Source organism: Pagrus pagrus (genome assembly GCF_965226575.1).
Source record: "Pagrus pagrus genome assembly, chromosome: 17".
Taxonomy (NCBI): Eukaryota; Metazoa; Chordata; class Actinopteri; order Spariformes; family Sparidae; genus Pagrus; species Pagrus pagrus.
The window spans coordinates 25,973,833-25,990,568 of NC_140201.1; the positions used below are offsets into that span (position 1 = coordinate 25,973,833).

The 16,736-nt window shown below is 42.8% G+C and overlaps 1 long non-coding RNA gene across 1 annotated transcript; it reads left to right on the top strand.

Annotated features, from left to right (window-relative positions):
- Window positions 1-1,119: 1,119 nt before the first annotated feature.
- On the top strand, window positions 1,120-9,187 carry LOC311272704. The gene is made up of 3 exons (XR_014624590.1): window positions 1,120-1,641; window positions 4,327-4,425; window positions 8,442-9,187. It is a non-coding gene; the product is annotated as an uncharacterized lncRNA (long non-coding RNA).
- Window positions 9,188-16,736: the final 7,549 nt, after the last annotated feature.

Genomic DNA, 16,736 nt, shown 5'->3' on the forward strand with positions numbered 1-16,736 from the left:
GACTATGGAATCGACTGGGAGGGACCAACACCAGTAGACCAAGAAGGGGCCGTCAACGTTCCTGAGACACCCGATGCTCTAAGGAACGTTGTTCACCAACACCTCCATGGAAGAATCGACCCCCTTACCAACAGCGTGTGTTTTGGGGTGGACATTGTTTTGGAGGCAGTACAACTTGCAAGGCAGAGGTTTAATCAACATTAAAGTAATAGCTACCTAAATACCACATTGTACATTTATAGCTCAAGCGTATTCTCCCGTAACATTATTCTTCACCAATGTATATATGGCTGTAATTACATAATGTTACTGCTTGATCTACCATTTCCCTATATTTTGGTAGGATTCCCGTTTGAAAGTGGCTATACACTTTACCAATGTATGCTGTACTGTGATAATTAGCTGCAATTCTTTTGCACAAACAAACATGAATAGTAACGACCCATTTTGTTACTCAGTTCTTGCTTATGCCAGACTTGAAATGCAGCAGTTTTGCTCATTTAGTTTGTTAGGCCTAGCCCCTCTCGTACCTCGGGAGTCCAAATACAATGCTAATGTTCATTAAATTCTTTGTACTCATTTACATCGAAATAATTATGATGTATATATTTGTTTCTCACGGCGATATAAAACGTAACTGCAGTCAAGCCTCACTACTGCTGTTTGTACTGTGTCAATAAGTGTCTTGAATGGGAAAAACAGTGTTGGTCTCACATTGTTACAGATGCACCCATGGTGATGTCAAAATTTCTGCGAACCATTCAAACTACTGTCCTACAGCCCCACAGTCAAATTCTGAGATTTTAATCAATTAATCTGAAATTCTATTATCCATTTGGGAAGCAGTGACACAAAAAGGAGACAAAGTTGAACACTTTATTTGATTGAAACTGAATCATATAGTACTATATAATATAACCATTTATAATACAAGTTATATAATATAATAATTTATAATATAAATTATATAATATAATCATTTATAAAATACAATTATATAATAAACATAATTGCATAATTAGTATCATAAATGATATATACTCTAATAATTTAGAGTATAAATTACATATGATATTGTTACAACTGAATTTGAGTAACTGAGTAACGTATATTGTTGGGGGTTGCAACAGCAAACAGCTATGGGTCACGAACTGAACTGATGACTGTCCAAGTGATGTATCTTCATCATTCACGGAAAGATGAATGGGAGACATCCTGGAATATATATAACAAAGGAAAGACAAATTATTACTTCCACGTGTAAGACATCCTCTCATGTCACTCTTTATCATTGAATGTATTCCAAAATAACTAAATATGTACATGTTCTAGACATTCTAATCAGATCAGATCTTTGTTATTGTTATAGTCACATAGTGTGTAAAATAGTGTTTGTCTGCAACTGTTTACGTGTGTTGAAACCTAGCCTGCTTATTGTACATCCTACCCTGCTGTTTGTTGTATTCGACCTCTTATTCGTCAGTCATGAGGCAACGTCAAGTTCCTCGGTTACTGATTGGCTGGGGGGCGGGGGAACCACAACAGAGAGTGGCGCAAGAGTGTGTGGAGCAGTTCGTCGGTGTCCTCCGGTTCACCGTCTCCCCCCTTTTACAGGAACGTTACGGATGCACACGTGCTATGGTAAGAGTCATATTGAAGCCACGAAGCACACTGTATTGTCGTCATTTCTATGTTAAATTAAATGCAGTGCGTTCAGATTGTCTAAGCGTAGTGTGCGTTTTCGGCAAAGCTATCAAACAAGCTACCGCCGAGTTAGCGGCTGTGTATTCAGGACTCCAGAAGCTTTGGCGCTCACATTCAGCAACTGGGTGATCAGTCAGTGGCATGCTTTGATGTCAACAAGGTTATAAACGTGAGAAAATGAAACGGCTAAGTAGCGCTAGCTTCGGTAGCTAATCAGGGCACGCCATGCGCGTTAGCTGTAGACTGAGGCTTTATGACGTCACACAGTAAAGTCAGTGACCTTAGTCGTATAGTTCCCAACAGTATTGTGTTCAGTGGCCGGTGTGATATAAGTAGCTCATATAGCCTACGGTGAGCCGTTTGTTGGTGAGTAGCCTTATCACGTGTTATTTTGTGTATCAATAATTCATTTAGTTTTTTCGCAGTTGTAGTTGCGTTGTTTGCTACTGTGTTATTTTTTGGCTGTGATCAGTAGGCCATATGAGGGGGGGATGCCGTCCCCCTTGTTAGCAAAATTACCAAAAAGCATCCCCCTTGTTAACTTGCCATCACTCTCCATCCGCTAGTGGCAGATAGTGTGTTACAAATCACAGGCGGCCACGATCAGCTCCGGCGCACAGTGAAGTCAAGCCGTGCACGGCTGTATTGCGTTCTGGCTGCCTGGTCTATTTTTTACGGAAGCCGCATCAAGCTGCACAGAGCAGATCGCGCCGGCAGGAAGTCAGAGACACAGGAACGACAGAGCATCCGACAAATCTTCAAAATAAAACACCCTGTGCAGACTCCCGATTGTATAAGACCGAAAAATTACCAGATCAACAAAAGGTTGCAATTTATGTTAGTGTGTCATTTCAGAACATGGTGGCTGTGTTATGTTGGCAGTTGTCATTATTGTGCTGGTTTATAGTTCAACCATTTGTGAGGTAGCTGTTACATTTCCTGACACCAGCTGTTTTATCCCACATTGAAGCGCACTCTGCTGGACAAACTATGTCATTACACCAATTTTAAATTGCCCCAAGCATGTTTTTCTGCATTATAGTTTTTAAATATAAGGTTTTCATATCAGTGCATATTGAACAATATATACGCCGATATCGAAATATCTGTGATAGGCCAATATAAAAATAATATATAAATCAGCCAATATAAAATCAGCCTACCGATAAATCGGTCGGGCTCTACTATTTTGCACAATGTTCAATGTGTGTCCTTCAAGGAATTTAGATGGTTAAGAATTCCAAGGGTTCATGTAACTTAAAATGACCCTGCTTGTAGTGTATTGTGAGAAACATGAGAAAACCCTGCCTGAATAAACTCAGTCCACTGCATGCAATTTAAAGGTGTATTTACTCATTACTTTAATACAGTTATAAAAAGACAATTGTAGTAGGAACAGAAGGAAGATAACTGGATAAAATGGAATTGTAGAATTAGAAATGCTTTGCTTATCCCTATCAAATAATGAGCAGTACTCACGTGACGTTGCAGGACTGTTTTCCCTCCGATGGTGAACGATGATCCCGAATCCATGATCAGCAGTGCTGGCTTCATTGTTGACATCTACCCGGTGCCTGCTGTTGTAATCACATTGATATGCGACGGGAAGCATCCGTAGTGTAACCAATACGTGGATTTACCAGGGTTTTGGTAGCAATTTACTACCGAGCCAGTTTTTTCACAATTATTAATATCTGAACTGAAATGCATCAACTTCATCTTCGCACTGGATACAAATGCCGGGAGTGCAAACCATAGATATACACATTGCCATCAACATACAACAACAACTGTATGACCTTAAGTCTTTATCAATAGATTGAAATAAAAATAAAAAACAAAAATATATTCTCCTCTTTCTTTGTGAAAATAAATGATCATGTTCACATTCTCTATAAACAATTACATAATTATTTTTTGTCTTTACAAAGGCGCCGGACAAGATGCTACTTGTCTCTTTGAATACAAAGTCTCTTTCTCAACCCGCAAGAACAATTCAACATCGGACAGTCTTCAACTCAAAATGAAAGGAATCCTTCGTTCGTCCTTTAATTGTCAGTTCAGTGCTGGCCGGCAGAACATATATAGAGCTCTATATGTACAGTGTGAGGTGATGTTTTGCCTGAAAATATCAGACGGGGTCCAAGACATGGCAGGTGGCAGCTGTCCTCCCAGTAGCCACAGGAAAAGCACAGTCTCTGCTCCACTGACCACCCACTAGCAAGGAAACATCGTATAAATAACTGAAATGAAGGCAGGCTAATACAGAGTACTGACGAGCAGGACACACACGTGAACTACACAGCAGTAACGATCTTCAGAGCCCGCGATCCCTGCCTGAAGCACCGTACCGTTGGCTGTCGTCACGCTGCCGTAATATGACACCGTCTTGAACTTGAAGGGCACTACACAAAAACAATATCAACCGAAAACATCAGCTGACTGAAACTACAGCTGGGTTACAGTAGCGCTAAACTTTTCTCACATCAGTCTCCCCGCACCAAATGTCTGAACCATTGCTTGTATCTGTGGTCACAATGTTGGAGTCTAACACTGTCATAATGTCATTACACACAGACATGTCTTTGTGTCTGTTTATCACTCTTGTCTGCCTCTGCACAGAATGCGTAGCGACTCAGCCATTGAGAAAGATCACCAACTGCAAGAGCTGACACCAGAGAGCCTAATGTCTTCATCAAGAGACATCAAGCGCTGGCAGGAGTAAAGCTTGATTTATGCTTCTGCGTCGCGGCGACGGCGGAGCTACGTCGTCGACGCAGACCCCTACGCGGACCCTGCGCCGTAGCCTGACGTGCGCCTCCAAAAAATCCTGACTACGCGTCACGTCGACGCGTCGAGTCGCGAACGGCAAGGACTGTGATTGGTCCGCTCAGAACGTCATTTCCGGCAGCTGCTTTTCCGGTCAACAGTATAACAACACCGCCATTTTTAAAGTTTTTGTGGTACGAGCGGCACGGAAAAATGGACCAGGTAGACGAGAAAATCATCGAGGAGGTCAGAAGGTATGACCATCTGTACAACTCGTCTTCGAGACATTATAAGGATTGCCAAATGGCAAACAACTCCTGGCGGGAAATTTCGCAGAACACGGGGCTGGAGGTAGCCGAATGTATGAAGAAGTGGAAGAACCTCCGCGACAAATATGTTCGGCTCCGTAAAAAAATGGCCACAAGAAGCGGCGACCCAGGCGGCCAAAAAGTGCCTGCTTTTTACCATTTTATGTCGTGGCTGGCACCACATGTGAAGCACCGTGAAACGGACTCCAATTACGAGGCAAAGGTATGTGTGTACGTGTGCTTATGTGCAAACAACATGTAATATTTACTATTGGTTGTAATCAAACACATGAACTAACAAAGCATTCACTCTTGTTTTAAAAACAGACGTCGTCCAGTTCGGCAGAGAGCGACACGGCCTCATCTGCGCCATTGTCTCCCCGGCCTTCCACACCAGAATCGCCAGCTCCTGCATCTCCTGGTCCTGCTCCTCGTGCTCCCTCTGCATCTCCTGCTCCATCTGCATCTCCTGCTCCCCCTGCATCTCCTGCTCCTCCTGCATCTTTTGCCCCTGGTGAGTCCCCCTTGTCTCGGCCGAAAAGAAAGAGGGACCAGCAGGATGAGTGGTTTGTGAAACAGTTGGCAAACTTGGAGGAACGCAGAATGGAGCTACAGCAGAAAATACAGCAGGGGACTGATGAGTGCTCCAGGTTCGGGCAAACAGTGGCCGACCTGCTCCGAAGAGTGTCAGAGGACCTGAGACCAGATATCATGTTTAAGGTCTATGCACTCATCCATGAGAGTAGAAACTAGTCGAACTCAAAAAAAAAAAAAAAAAATGTAAATAGTTTTGTTTGTTTTTGTGTGGTTTGAGTGCACTTTGCTGTGACTTTTTATATCGTACTTAACTTTGCTGTGATTCTTTAAATTGTACTTATATATATTTCATATTCTACTATTTATTATTGAAGAATAAAACAAGTTTGTTTTCAAAGAGTTGTTTTGATGTTTATTTTCAACAACATAGACAGTTTACACACCATCATTACATTGTGCACATCACTGATTGAGTCTGCCTCGGCAAACCATCTCATTTTGCCATGGCACTGTTCCTTGAGGTGACTGAAAGAAAGCCATCAGGTCATTTCGAACAGCCAAGGCAGCTCTGGTGAAACGGGCCTTGGACATCTGTGTGGGATCCACAGGTTCGACGAGGTTGGAGTCATTGGCCACCACTTTTCTCCACTCACCAGGCTGCACCGATCCAGAACTGTCACTGTCCACAAAATTCGGCGGGATGTATCTGCTGCCTGGGGTGCTCACTTCATCGGTGTAGGTGAGGTAGTTGTGTAGGACTACACAGGCTTTGACAACATCCACAGCTTTTTCTGGAAGGAACTCTATTGGTCTCCCAAGAATTCTCCACCGCGCAGTCATGATGCCGAATGTGTTTTCAATTACCCGCCTGGCCCTGGAGTGGCGATAGTTGTAGACCTGCTTGTCCATGCTCATGCCTAGTCCTGTATAGAAAAGCACAATAAATTATTATACATTAATAACTATATATATTATACATACATGTGTATGTATGTATGTATGTACAAACATTATATGTGCGTGTGTATGTATATATATATATATATATATATATATGTGTGTGTGTGTGTATGTATATATATATATATATGTATATATATATATACACATACACACACACACATATATATATATACAAATATATATATACTTATATTTTTATATATATATATGCACACACTACACTATATACTATATACAGCTACATACCAGGAAAGGGACGCATCATGTTGCAGTGCAGGGGAAAGGCAGCATCAGCAACAATGACATGAGGGATCTGGACTGCGGTCCCTGGAAGTTTAGCTGGTGGGGGCAGATTGAGTTTATGGTCGAGCAGCATTGACCCAAACTCGCTCTCTTTGAAAATGCCACCATCGCTCTCTCTGCCATATCCTCCCACGTCCACCATTGTGAAACGGTATCTGTAAAACACATAAATTCAGAGCATGTTGTTAGTGTGGTTACTGTGGATTTGTACACAGGTATAACATGGACTCAGATCAAACGAACACGTTTTAAATTGTTTAGCTCGGTTACCTGGCATCGCATGTTGCCATCAGCACAATGGAGTGACTCCCTTTGTAGTTGAAGTAGTCGCTTCCTGCATGTGGCGGTGCTTTTACGGTAACATGTTTACCATCGAGGCTTCCAACGCAGTTTGGGAAGTTCCACAGCCGCCAGTAATCTGCTGCCATGGCTTCCCACTGGCTGGTTGAAGGACATGGCAAAAACTCGGGCTGAAGGGCTGTCCACAATGCTTTGCAGACCTCGGACAAAGCGCTGGACACAGTGCTCGACGCCAGTTTGTAGCTAGCCGCCACAGCTTGCTGGCTTCCACCCGAGGCTAAAATCCTCAGCGTCACCGCCAGTCTCTGGGCGACATCAACAGGCATGCTGTGCGTTGTCTGGTGCGATATTAAAGGCTGTATACGGCGAAGAAGATCGTCAAATCTGCCCGTGGACATTCGAAAGTACCGAAAGTGCATTTCTTCATCCAGGTTTCTCAGTGGGCGAACCAGGGTGGCAAATTCACCCGTTCTCAGCCTCGACTGATTCAGTGGTCGGACAGACCACCTCCGCAATTGTCTTCTGCGTCGCCTGCGCTTCAACATTTGTAATAACAGCATTTGTTGTTCAATATCCACGAGCTCCATCTCCAAAATCATCCGCTCCATCTCAGTTGCCATTGTTTACTGTCTGACCGGAAGAAAACCAAGGAATCCGATATGAACCCCCCGAAACCAAACAAAGACACAGCCACACCCCTCGCGGCTTGGCGGTGAATTGCAGAACAACGCGTTCCCTCGACGCAGAACTTCGAATGCTCAATGACGGCGTAGGGTCGACGACGTAGCTGCGCCGTCGGTGCGACGCAGAAGCATAAACTAGGCTTAAGTGTCAGAGTTTCTGTAAGAATATAGTTTAACAGTTTTTCCATGTGTGTTGGTTGCAAAAAAGTCTGTGATTCTAAAGTGCATCATTGTTTACAGCAAATCTCGAGGAGCCACAAGAGAGCAAAGCTGTAGGAAATAAAGACTTTGAATATGTCCTCGCTACATCATGTAGATATTACCTGTGAGGGGCAGCACATGTCCTGCAGGTTCGACGCACACGGTAATATATACAGTACCATACCACGGTGCCTAAATTGTCAGCCACAGGGTAATGCCCTGTACTTAATATACGTGTCATTACTTTTCAGCCGTTATTGTGTCACTCACTCTGTCGCTAATACTCGGTGCACGTGCATTGAATGTTGAAATGGGTTAATCTAACAATTATAGGCTTTTACTTTGAAAGTGGAATTGTCAAATCCAACCTGTTACACTACACAGGTTACACATGTACGTTATGGCACATGTGTTTTGGAGACTGATTTTGCTATTTAGTTTTTTCCCTCTACAGGTTTTGCTGTGGAGTGTCTGCTCAGGGCCAAGTTGAGTGTGACCACAAGACTGATGGGTCCTGCTACCTTTGTTTCTATGTGATGAACAAACATCTAACACTCAGACCTTTCCTGTCTTTTGTTACAGATGGCGACAATTGATCACGAAACTCCATTTGGAAATGTCTTATTTGTTCTTAAACACTGCTGTTAAATGTTTGTTTGTCTGTCCACCACAGGGTGGCTGTGGGTAACTGTGACGTCACTACTTTGGTGTGAGCGCCATCCTTGGGACACGCTACTTCAGGTCGTCCTTCGGTCCGTGAGGAGAAACCCAAGAGAGACATGGGAAAATTATGCATCTGACTGTTGGTGGAAATAAAAACATACAGTATTTTATAAGATTTTTCACCGCGTGTGAGATCGTTGCTTACTTCCTAGTTATACAAAAGAACATTATACAAGAAAAGATGACGGTTCAGATTTCTTTGGAATGAAATGCAGTCTAATCGATATTTTTGTTATTTGGATTACTTTTGAAATGAAATGGTGTCTTTAAACCCAACTACATTTAGGTGCTCAGTAAACTTTGAAGTTCAGTGGACACTCCTTAATGCAACAAGCCACAAACTGTGTTTATTGCCAGAATTGGGACTCTTCTTGGAGGGCATTGTTGCAATGGACACTGGGGACAGTTGACCCTGTGTTTCCAGTGTAATTTTGTGATTAAAAATTATGCCCCTTGATTATTATTTTACTGCATTACTGTATTGTAACATCTAAATAAAATCTGATCACTCTGACTAATCTTTATTGTTTATATAATACTTTTACATACAGTATATACTTCTATAGTTTGACTTTTATTCAGATTGTACTGTATTGTAACATCTAAATAAAATCTGATCACTCTGACTAATCTTTATTGTTTATATAATACTTTTACATACAGTATATACTTCTATAGTTTGACTTTTATTCAGATTGTACTGTATTGTAACATCTATATAAAATCTGATCATTCTGACTAATCTTTATAGGTATTATTGTTTATATAGTACTTTTATATACAGTATATACTTCTACATTTTGACTTTTATTCAGATTGTTCCTGTTAGGCTATGATGCATGAAAAATCAATTAGTGTGAGGGGACACTACTGAAGTGGTACAGCTCTGCTGGAGGTTCCCTCTGCCGGCCCGGAAAGGGGCGCCCGGTGCCACCACGGTAACGACGTTGTCAAACGACATATCAAGACGACACGTAGTAACGACGCATAGCAACGACACATCGAGACGACACGTAGTAACGACGTAGAGTAACGACACATCGAGACGACACGTAGTAACGACGTACAGCAACGACGCATCGAGACGACACGTAGTAACGACGTACAGTAACGACACATCGAGACGACACGTAGTAACGACGTATAGTAACGACGCATAGCAACGACACATCGAGACGACACGTAGTAACGACGTACAGTAACGACACGTAGTAACGACACGTAGTAACGACACGTAGTAACGACGTACAGTAACGACACATCGAGACGACACGTAGTAACGACGCATAGCAACGACACATCGAGACGACACGTAGTAACGACGTACAGTAACGACGCATCGAGACGACACGTAACGACGTATAGTAACGACGCATAGCAACGACACATCGAGACGACACGTAGTAACGACGTACAGTAACGACACATCGAGACGACACGTAGTAACGACGTACAGTAACGACACATCGAGACGACACGTAGTAACGACGCATAGCAACGACGTTGTCAAACGACACATCAAGACGACACGTAGTAACGACATATAGTAACGACGTTGTCAAACGACACATCAAGACGACATGTAGTAACGACATGTAGTAACGACGCATAGCAACGACACATCAAGACGACACGCCATAACACACATCACAATGACAGTCAAACAACACATCACAACACACATCATAACAACACTTTTTCAAATGACACATCGTGACGACACGACGTAATGACAAAGTCAAATGACACAAGGACAGTTCAACGTTTAATAGACATAGACAAACGTCTTCTCACATGTTCAGTAGACATAGACAGTGCGCATGGCGACATATTTTTGGCACAAATGGAACCCCATAGGTTAGAAGCGATAAAATTTCAATATCCTAATTCATTGTCTCAATTCACCGTCATGTTTTAAAAGAGTGCTGATATGACAAATAAACGTTTCGTATCATTAACATTATCGTGAATCCTACGGCCAGTAAGCCCAACGTTGATAACTTCACATGTAATGTTGGCTCAGCCTCATATTTACACCCACGGTTAGCGTTAGCTCATGTGCTAAACGGCCAAAGTAACACAAACTACACTGTTTTTTAAATACTTACAGTTCCATCACTGACAGCGGGTATGGATCCATCTTTCAAGGGACAATCTCGTTGCCAGTCCAGCGTTGTACTGACCCTGGCTGCTGAAACAGTCCGGTGTGAAGTGACTGGCACAGACCATAACGCTTCTGCTCACTGAAGCTGGGACCCTGATAAATAAAAAGTAGCCTCTTCGCTCTGATATCCTCTTTGGTAGGGAGGCGATGTAGCGAAACATGAGGATCCGTGCATCCGACGACAGAGCAGCAGTGCTTGGCTTTCGGGTTGTACATGGAAGCGGTCAGGCTGTCGCGTACAAGTTAGCGAGGGGAAAAAAATGGCGGATCCTCGTTCAGGTAGCTGGCGTAATGTGGGAGGAGATACGCAAAGAGTATGCAAATCACCCGGACTGTTACGTCACAATCCGGGTGAAATCCAAACGGCTCGTTTAGAGACTCAATTCCTGACTCTGCCAGGTACAAAATATTGACTTAGTTGTCAAAACTCATGCTTAGGGGGTGGGGAGGCACTCCGGATACGCAAATATACATACTAAAGCAAGGAAAAAGTCAGTTTTGCATAATATGTCCCCTTTAATATCCAGAAAACTTACAAAAAAGCCCTTTCATCGTAATAAAAAACCTGTGGAGCAACTCAGGATTCCAAAAAATGACATGGCTAATTTTCAAAGAGCAGTGCAGCAGACAGATTGGGACAACATACTCACTGGGAGCAACACAGAAGCAGACAGCAAAATGTTTACAACCAAGTTACATAGCTTAGTTAAGGAGTTCACAAGAAGGGTCAAAGGAAAAACACAAAACAATGCACTCCCTTGGCTCAACACTGAAATATTTCATCTGATGAAGAAAAGAGACTGCACTGAGAAGATCGTTGAAGTCCAAGTTAGATAGTGGTAGGCATAAGTTCACCTCATTACGAAATAGAGTAATCCAAGAAATCAGAAAATCCAAATCCAATTTTTTCATAACAATTATCAATGAGGCAAAGAGTAACACAAAGCTGATCTGGGAACAGATTAAGAATGTTATGGGAATCAGTCACAGGCCTAGGAAACAGTTGAACAGCTGAACCTGAATGGTAAATTAATACAAGACCCAGCACAAATTGCCGTAGCCTTTAACCAATATTTCATCAACAATGGTAGAAGTCAACATGTTTCTGTGAACAATTATCGTTCTCCAACTCTCAACCTATGCACTGGTGTACCACAAGGATCAATACTTGGCCCGCTTCTGTTTAGTTTATATATTAATGATCTACCATCGGTTTGCCTGGAAATCAATACACTAATGTATGTGGACGACACAGTAGTATATGTACATGCCAGTACGAAACATCTGGCTGCTGCCAAACTCACCACAGCGATGGATCAAATTACCAACTGGCTAAACCGCTCCTGCCTCCAACTTAATCTCAATAAAACAGTGGGAATGTTCTTCACAAAAAGTCAATGTAACATTGTCTCGAATATCACAATCTCTGGTAAAATCATTAGTTAAATATCATTATCATTAAATCCCTTGCATCTCCTTGTAATGTTAGCTATCAAGATTGCCTATTCTGACAACCAACTGGGGACTACAGCCGGAAATTAGCCGTAAAGGCTATAGCTGCTTCTTTGACTGTTAAGTTTATTGAAGGGCACTGTCCGCATCATCATAAACAAATAAACTAAACTAAACTAAACTAAAAGTACACTGATGTGCAGTTTAGAATAAATGAACATTAAAGTAAACTGTTTTCAAGTATACTTAAATATGCTTATGACAAAGCAAAATTATAGTATATAGGGGTAGTATATACAAAAGATAAATGGATAAAGTCAGATGTCGTATGTTCTGTCTCTTGGGTGATGGTAGGCCTGGTTGACATGGCTGAAAAGTCTATCACAATGATGTATAAAGTTCATATGGGCTGTCACGATAATTGTTGACCATTTTTAATAACCTGTCCTATTTTTATCATTTTTAAAGACCAGGCAAAAAGCTGTCAAATTTAACCTCTTTATTTTGAATTCACCCACTTCATCAGGGCAAACAGGTTATAATTATGTTACCACAGCAATGAACAACACGCAAATAAAATCTCAAGTAAATAAAAATACTGCCATACCAGCGAGCAGACCTCATTATTCCACTCTGATGGTAATGGTTTGTGCTTGAGTTGTTCTCGCGGTTGGTTTGTAAAACACCCTGCCACCGGCAGAGCTGGTGCCGCAGATTGTGAGTCGTAGTTGCCCTGGTGGTCGTGCTGACCACTTTGGATGTTGGCTGCAGCTGCAGTTTCCCTGGGCCCATAGGCCGAGCAATCAGGCCAGGTGTCGGAGCAGCTGTGCCAGAGCCAGCCTGTCCACTCTACCTAACGAGCCTGGAAGGACTCCAGCAGTGAAGAACGGCTCTGAGGAGCAGCAGAAGACCACGGCTACAATGGCTACTTCTGTAACTACCTTTTAACACGTTTTGATGTACTCCTGAGTAGGGAGAGACTCAGAGTTTATGAGACGTCCTCTCGACATCCCATCATCTGGCATACACAACTCTCCCTCAACTTCTGGCGCCTAATCAAAAGGTGGGGGTGACTGAACCACTGGTGTTGCAACAGCAACTGAGGAAATCGTCATCCCTGGACCTGGCACAGAAGAGTGAGCAAAATAGGTTTTTCAACAAATTAATGTGACACAACTGCACTGACTTCTTCTGGTCAGTGGTTTATTATTATTGTTTATTATTATGGATGCCCATTAGTCACTGCCTCATATATATATATATATATATATATATACAGTACAGACCAAAAGTTTGGACACACCTTCTCATTCAAAGAGTTTTCTTTATTTTCATGACTATGAAAATTGTAGATTCACACTGAAGGCATCAAAACTATGAATTAACACATGTGGAATTATATACTTAACAAAAAAGTGTGAAACAACTGAAAATATGTCTTATATTCTAGGTTCTTCAAAGTAGCCACCTTTTGCTTTGATTACTGCTTCGCACACTCTTGGCATTCTCTTGATGAGCTTCAAGAGGTAGTCACCTGAAATGGTCTTCCAACAGTCTTGAAGGAGTTCCCAGAGATGCTTAGCACTTGTTGGCCCTTTTGCCTTCACTCTGCGGTCCAGCTCACCCCAAACCATTCGATTGGGTTCAGGTCCGGTGACTGTGGAGGCCAGGTCATCTGGCGCAGCACCCCATCACTCTCCTTCTTGGTCAAATAGCCCTTACACAGCCTGGAGGTGTGTTTGGGGTCATTGTCCTGTTGAAAAATAAATGATGGTCCAACTAAACGCAAACCGGATGGAATAGCATGCCGCTGCAAGATGCTGTGGTAGCCATGCTGGTTCAGTATGCCTTCAATTTTGAATAAATCCCCAACAGTGTCACCAGCAAAGCACCCCCACACCATCACACCTCCTCCTCCATGCTTCACGGTGGGAACCAGGCATGTAGAGTCCATCCGTTCACCTTTTCTGCATCGCACAAAGACACGGTGGTTGGAACCAAAGATCTCAAATTTGGACTCATCAGACCAAAGCACAGATTTCCACTGGTCTAATGTCCATTCCTCGTGTTCTTTAGCCCAAACAAGTCTCTTCTGCTTGTTGCCTGTCCTTAGCAGTGGTTTCCTAGCAGCTATTCTACCATGAAGGCCTGATTCACACAGTCTCCTCTTAACAGTTGTTCTAGAGATGTGTCTGCTGCTAGAACTCTGTGTGGCATTGACCTGGTCTCTAATCTGAGCTGCTGTTAACCTGCGATTTCTGAGGCTGGTGACTCGGATGAACTTATCCTCCGCAGCAGAGGTGACTCTTGGTCTTCCTTTCCTGGGGCGGTCCTCATGTGAGCCAGTTTCTTTGTAGCGCTTGATGGTTTTTGCGACTGCACTTGGGGACACTTTCAAAGTTTTCCCAATTTTTCGGACTGACTGACCTTCATTTCTTAAAGTAATGATGGCCACTCGTTTTTCTTTACTTAGCTGCTTTTTTCTTGCCATAATACAAATTCTAACAGTCTATTCAGTAGGACTATCAGCTGTGTATCCACCTGACTTCTGCACAACACAACTGATGGTCCCAACCCCATTTATAAGGCAAGAAATCCCACTTATTAAACCTGACAGGGCACACCTGTGAAGTGAAAACCATTTCAGGTGACTACCTCTTGAAGCTCATCAAGAGAATGCAGAGTGTGTGCAAAGCAGTAATCAGAGCAAAAGGTGGCTACTTTGAAGAAACTAGAGTATAAGGCGTATTTTGAGTTGTTTTACACTTTTTTGTTAAGTACATATTTCCACGTGTTAATTCATAGTTTTGATGCCTTCAGTGTGAATCTACAATGTCAGTAGTCATGAAAAGAAAGGAAACTCATTGAATGAGAAGGTGTGTCCAAACTTTTGGTCTGTACTGTATATATATATGTATGTATATGCTCAATCCGAAAACATATATACACATATACATATACAAATATTACATACATGGGGTTGAAATCAAATAGTTCAGGTCTGATACTTTTCAGGTCACAGTATAGGGACCAGAGAACCAACCAAAGGCAAAAGTGCTAGAACTTCATCACCAGGACTGTATTCACGTCGTTCTGCCCATCGATCATAGAGACTTTTCATTTTATTTTGGGCTGCCTCCAGGTTCTCTCGTGCCATTTTGTTTGCCTGGTACAGCCGCTGCCAGAAACCATTTACATAATCTATTAAAATTTTGGGGCCTCCTTTGCTTGCCAGTCACTGTGAAGAGTTGCTAAAGGGGCTCAAACCATGTGACCAAAAACCAGGTCGTTGGGACTAAAACCAAGGCTCTCTTGGGACACCTCCCTGGCAGCTAACACCAGCCAGGGTAATCTCTCCTCCCAATCGCAGTCTAATTCTGTGCAATATGCATGGAGAAGACTTCAAGGTTTGATGGAACTGTTTAAGAGCTCCCTGGCTCTGGGCATGGTAGGCGCTGGATTGTGTTTGTTTGACATTTTACTGTTTTAACACTTCCGCAAACAACTTGGAGAAGTTAGATCCCTGGTCTGACTGGACAGCCTTTGGGATACCAAAAATAGATATGAACAGTGTCAGAGCTTTCATGACTGACTTGGTCGTGATGTTTCTAAGGGGATAAGCAGCAGGATAGCGTGTAGCCTGGCACATGACAGTAAGCAAAACGTTACGCAGGTTCAATCGCCTGAATAGGTTTCCCAGTTTACTGACATATGTGGCACGTTTTAATAAAGGCCGAAATCTCCCTTTTCAAACATGGCCAGTAAAAATGCCGCAAAATTCGATTGTAGGTTTTTCTCACATCTAAATGACCTGCAACACCATCATGAGCAATCTGAAGGACAGTTTGACGTAATGAAAAAGGCAGAACTATTTGCACAACCTCATCGCTCAAAAAACACTCCCCCTGGGGAACCCATTTTCTCACCAACAGGTCGTCTTGGAGAAAGTAACCACGGACTACACTTTCCACCTGGCCCTCTGGTAAAACCTGGCTGTACAGTGCCAGAAGAGTGGGATGAGCTTTTTGCTCTTTCATGAGATCACTGCAAGACACAGGCAAAGGAAAAGCCGGCACAGGAAACACTGACTCTCTTGTCTTATTTGAACTGCCAAAACATGGACTACCACCAACAGGGTTCATAGCGCACGTCACTGCACAGTTGGATAGTACCACAGTAGGATTGTATGGAGAATCAAAACCTGAGACATTGGGGCATCCATAGGTCCAGATACAGCAGGCCACACTCAATCACCACCTAAGATGACCTGTACGCCCCCTATAGGCAAGGAAGGGCGGACTCCCGTGGCCATGTCACCTTGCACCAGATCTGAAGAAAGGGTCAGTTTATGCTGGGGAACTGAGAAAATAGTCAAACCCATTCCCTGAGCATCAACAGGGGAGCCAGTGTCAGTCTCTTTAGAAAAAAGTAACACTGAGTCCACAATAAATGAGTCCAGTGCCCCTGAATCCCTCATAATCTGTACAGGCACTTTCCTACCACTCCCAATCAGTGAGACATAACCATCTGACACAAATGCAGCATAACCAGGGTCAATCTCACCCTTCAGCATGCTGAAAATTACCTAGTCAGTCCTGGTAATGCCCCCGAGCACAGCTCTAACCACTT